This window comes from Aptenodytes patagonicus, chromosome 21 (assembly GCF_965638725.1).
Source record: "Aptenodytes patagonicus chromosome 21, bAptPat1.pri.cur, whole genome shotgun sequence".
NCBI lineage: Eukaryota > Metazoa > Chordata > Aves > Sphenisciformes > Spheniscidae > Aptenodytes > Aptenodytes patagonicus.
This window is the reverse complement of record NC_134969.1, coordinates 383,737-389,338: the sequence shown is the minus strand read 5'-3', so window position 1 is coordinate 389,338 and position 5,602 is coordinate 383,737. Positions and strand designations below refer to the sequence as shown.

General features: G+C 42.4%; 1 long non-coding RNA gene across 1 annotated transcript; it reads right to left on the bottom strand.

Annotated features, from left to right (window-relative positions):
* Positions 1-1,533: 1,533 nt before the first annotated feature.
* Positions 1,534-4,607, bottom strand: LOC143169693 (uncharacterized). The gene is made up of 2 exons (XR_012996920.1): positions 3,444-4,607; positions 1,534-1,766 (listed from the first exon to the last, which is right to left on the bottom strand). It is a non-coding gene; the product is annotated as an uncharacterized LOC143169693 (long non-coding RNA).
* Between the last annotated feature and the right edge of the window lie 995 nt (positions 4,608-5,602).

Sequence of the window (5,602 nt, the reverse complement as noted above, 5' to 3'; positions counted from 1 at the left end):
TCAGAATTTTTCCCAGAGTGTTTAATTTTCTTTATCCTCAGCTAGTTTAGGCTAAAAAGAAGTTGGCTGTTGTTTCTGCAGCCCTGAGAGAAAGAGATCCTAGGAGACAAGAATCACCTTCCTGCACTGAAAACACTACTTCTTAGAACCTGAAAGGATGAGAGGATGGCTCTTGTCAGCTCACGTGAACTTCTTTCCACAAGGGACTAGTTCTTTCTTTTTAAAAGTTTATACTAGAAAAACAAATACTTATTTTGATATATTTGCATAAAGATATAGATGTGTGCCCACAGAGAGGTTGATGCAGTATCAAGTTCAGGGCAAACTGCTGGTTCCACCAATGGCGGCAAGATTGGTGTCTTCCTGAGAAAAAACATTTTTGAATTTGGAGTCTTTTGGTGTTAACTTTTTTGCACTGTTACACTTTCAGCTTTTTCTTCGCGTAAGTTCTTGAAAGAAGCCTTGATTTTAGCTGTTTCTGAGACAGAATCAAGGAGAAACGGAACTCTGACACCGAAACTCGGGTAACTTCACTGGTATTCTGGTGGTGCTTGTAGGCCCCAGCCATCTGGTTCCCACCCTGCTAGGTTCTGCACAGTTCTATAAACACCAGAAGCATCTCCTGACAAAGAACGTGCAGCCACAGTTTGAACTGAGATGCTGTACTGGAAAACAAACATGAGAAAAACCAAAGGAAGTATCATATGCTGACAGGATCAAGCTAAGGTGCAACACTGTTCCAGTGAAGGAATGTTTGTAAAATAACCTAGTGGAGATCAGTGTTTCATAAAGAGAAAAACCAAGAGCTGCATTTGGTCAAGTCATATTCTTTCCCTGCCCCTGTCTTTGCCTCATGGGTCATGTCTACTCCTTCCCCGTCAATCCTGTCCCATTATTGTTGCTGCCACAACCTTGATAATATGCATTCATGTTTTCAGAGAGGGGCCATATCACGCATCTTCTTTCAATCTAAGGAGGAAATAGCAACCTCTGATTCACCTCCAGTCCATGCCGTCCTCCCTGCCCCCTCCCCCCCAATTGTAAATGCAGACTGCAAGGCTGAATACCAGTAGCCTAGTTCATATGTACCGTGTGTCTGGAGACCCAGTACAACACATGAACTTGACTTTTTGTAGCCTGAAAGAAATCTGCTATCCAACAGAATAGGTCCTTGGGAAGAACCAGAAACTTTGCTTTAGCTCTAATCTCTAATATCATGCAGCATGGTTTAGCTTAGACCTTTAATGTTAGCTGTATGTACTTTACAAAAATTCTATCACAAAGGATTTTTCTTGAACCAAAGCAATCAGAAGCCTATCTCTCCTATTTCCCATTCTGAACTCCTATTCGACTCCAGAGTCAGATACCGGTATGTGAATTTACATAGTATGCATTATGAAGCCATAAAGCCTCCTTGCTCTGGAATTCTCATAGTACATGCTTACCTCTGACTCTAACATGGGAAGAAAGGACAAGGATGTCGAAGAGGGGGTCAAGCAAAACGTCCAAAAGCAAAGGAAAAGCAGCATGGAACAGTAGCACAAAAGCAAAGCTTTATTATGGCAACAATACTCTACCTTACTGTGACAGGAATGAAAGTTATCTATTCTCTTAAAAAAAAAAAAGGAAAAAGGAAGAAGTAGAGAAAACTAGTTCCGTGATGAAGGATCTTCTGAGTAGCAGGTACCTGAACTGGACTTTTCCTCAGCATCACTGTTATCAGGGGCCCCGTTGAAATAGAAATGTCACAAAAGCGATCATCAAACCTGCAGCAAAATTGGGAAAACAGAATCAGAAATTCAATGCTAGCCATTAAGGCAAATATGTTTGAAACTGTTAGAAGATCAACTGTAGAATTCAGACACAACTGGTACAACAGTGTGGGCTTGTTTTGACCTGTACTTTATTTTGCCTCTCTTTAGATGCCTCCCCAACAACATGACACAAACTGGAGCAACAGAGTGGGCCTTCTGCCCATTATCAAAATTAATGAACTTCTAAAACTTCTATCTGATCCACGGGCATTGTGTCAGTGTTAGCAAACATCTCTGAGCCGGGGAAATAACCTCAATTTTGTTGGCTTGGCTCCCACTTACCTTGGTAGCAACACTGACCAAATGCTGCCTGGACAGATGCCAAGTTTCTCTTTATCTTGGTGAGCAGATTTAGATCACATTGTTTCACTAAGTCATTTTGTCCAAGGTGAATGAGGATAACGGCTGAAGAACCAATTTGTGTGTTAAGGGTAAAGACGGTGACTCCACTCTTCTCACCAGGTGCTGGGCTGGTACACCCTGCTCCTGAAGCAAGTAGGCAGAAAGCCACAGACCCAAAAAGTGAATCAGTTCTTTCAAAAGTGTAAGTATAATACACACTGAGAGTATGTATATTCTACCCTACAGGGCCAATAATTTTTTTTTTTTCAGGTTAAGTCTGTCTCACGTTCTGACACAGATTTTTACAGCCAAGTTATTTCTGAACTGAGCTATGAGTCGGTCAATCCTATCTTTGGTCTGCTTTTGCTAGATTGCCTAGTAGATGTTTAATGACAACAGTTTCAAACTGAACACATGGCAGGGGAACAGAATGAATCATAAAATGATGGGGAAGAAAGACACCTCAGCTGGGAAAATAAAAGTTTCTCTTTCTTATAAATCCACATTAATTCACTGTATTAATGAGCAGCATGCTAGTATGACATAGCCTTTTCTTCATGGCCAACTACTGGTTCCTGTGAAAAAAAACTATTAAGAGAGCTACAAAAATAATGACAAGGGCAAGAGTAACTGGAACTAAACATTTATTGTTTTGGGTCATTGTGAGTTAGAAACAAATCTAAAGTCTAAAACATCATCTAAAATAGCACTGAAAATCAGGCCCCTATCTGAACATAAATCAGAGCTCATTTCAAGGGCAGTAATTCCATAGCCCTCACATATTTAAGCATCTGTAACAATAATGCTAGAACTTATTTTTCAAACACACCACGCAAGTAAAGCTGATACCCATGGTATTGTCCATGAGCCTATTTTTTGAGGGGAAAAAAAGAGAGGCAAAACAGCTGAGTTGAAAGGTAATTTAAAAAAAAAAAACCAACGCACACACCCCCCCCCAAACCAAACCAAACCAAAAAACCAACAACCAACAAAAACCCAACCCCAGCCAAACCCCCCGAAACAGGGAAGAGACACATACAGATCCAGTTCTGGTAATCCACATATATCTCCTGTTAGAACGAACTGATGCACAGTTTGCTAGGCATATCATAGAGATCCACATATCCACAAACACCCTGTCTAACCATTAGTCATGACAGAGTGAATGAATGAAGGAATAAAAGAGTTATAGCAACTAGATATGTAGGTGACTCATACAAATACAAACTGGTTTTGTCAATTACATTTTTTAATCAAGAGAACAGGCAGTACTACTGAATATCATACCGTGGGTGTCACAACAGCAGGTTTTTCAGACAGAATTTAAATGAGCAAAACCATAATGCAACACTCCAGAAAGAATTCTACCAGACAGACTAAAGGCAGGAGATGCGACGGTGCAGATAGTACCAAGTCTAATGCTACCTGTTTGTACCTCCTGGAAAGCAACATCCAAAACTGTGAGCCAAACCTTAAAAACTTCTGTGAAGACAGTAGCTCTGTCTTGTGATGGTCGGTTTCATTTGGTCTAAAGACCAGACAACAGAGGTCCTCAACCCAGAGTTGCAGATTAGGTAGAATACCTTAAAAGGTAGGACCGAGGGCTTGGCTGTGGCACAACATTACTTAATAGCATGGAAAGCCAGCATAAAGGAGAGAATACAACGTTGTAGCGTTTGCAGTAGTCCAGGCTGCAGTATTATTTTAAGCTTCCAGAAGGTTGGTTGCTTTATGCCAGATACATAACACTGTTGCTGTACAGCTGAAAGATGAAAATGGCATGGATTTCTAAGCCCAAACCAATATTTTCTTTGATGAGGCACTCTCCATATCAGTCACAGAAGATGAAAAACATTATTGTGGATCTGTTGTCTACACTGCTGTAAGACAGGCGTGAAGCTGAAGCACCACAGACCAGCTCTGGAATCAGCAAGAAGTATGAAATACCACTCCTGTGTCATTCCTGATTGTCACATGCCATACTACATTGCTTGTAGTATGAGTGCAGCAGTCAGATACTCTGGTTTCAGGTAGAAAGCAGCCTGTTATCAGTTCAAGTTCTGTAACAGCTAGAGAAGACTAGCATCTGACTTCAGGCTTCAGCCTAGCTCTTGTTCTTGATACTTTTCACAGAAGCGAATCTCACAATTAGTGATGTCATTGTGAAGCAAATGGGAACATCTGTGATGTCTTATAAATTTTTATATGGTGTTGTTTTTTGACACAATTTTCTACAGGCAATTCAAGCACATGTGGGTAGAAAAACTCTCGTGCCTGAGTGTCCCTCATTTTCTTCATGCTTTAAGAGATATTCACACCCTTAAGGCTATTTCTGTCCGTGCTGAAATCGGCTGCTTGGCTGCTGCCTGAGGAAGAGGAGGGCTGAAGCAGCGCAAAACCCCACGTGCCGGGCACGGGGCGAGGCGCCATGACCCCGAGCCGGCGGCCAGCCCTGGCGGCGGCGGGCGCTGTCCGCGGTGCTGAAGGTCTGCCGGCGCGGGCGGGCGGGGCGCTGTCCGCGGTGCTGAAGGGACGCCGGCGCGGGCGGGCAGCGGGCCGCGCCGGAGCCCAGGCTGCGCTTGCGTGGCTGGCGTGTTAGACAGCTTCCTGCGGGCCTTTCCACGGGACAGAAGGTCACTGAGCCGCTTAGGAAGTTCAGGCGGACACCAGCACTGGTTATTACCTAGATGAAAGGGAACCCAACCATGAGTTAGATAAGAGTAAGTGCAGTCTGTTAAGCTTTCTGCTCAAGATTAATTCTGATTCCCACAGACAGTTTTCAGGGACAATCAGGGCAGCCAAGAAAACAGTGACATGCAGAAACGGCTGATAAAATTGCAATGAAACGTCTGTTGACATTGATTTTGAGCCTGCAGGCAGAGATGAATGATTGAAACACTAGGCTTGTTAAAGCCAGAATGCTTTTGATTTCTCTTCTCTGTGCTGAACAAGATTTAGCTGGAGGGAAGTTAACAATCAGCTAATTGACATTGAATTAACCATGAAATGCAGTATAACTACTTTTCTTCTGAAGTACTCTTCAGCAATGTTTTAACTAGGCTTTTAATTATTGATTATTGCTTATAACACACAGTAGGTCTCTTTTTATTTGTTTAAAAATCTGGTGTCCTTCAAAGGTGTCAGCTCGAGTACTCTCTGTAGTTCACCTATCTGCTAATGGAAACCAAACAAATAATCAAAGAAAAACTGTATCTTCTTCCTCTGGCAAAGCATGATAGCATAACACAACAGTTTTTCCACTGTCCGGGTCAGGTTAAGAAACAGATATTCCATAAGAATAAGGTTAGGAAATCCACTGTATCCTTCGGCAAAGGTGGGGAAATTGAGGGAGAACTATGGTGCATTTTCACATAATTGACTATTGCCTTTGGGACATGTCATGGTTTAACCTCGACAGGCAGCTCAGCACCACACAGCTGCTCGCT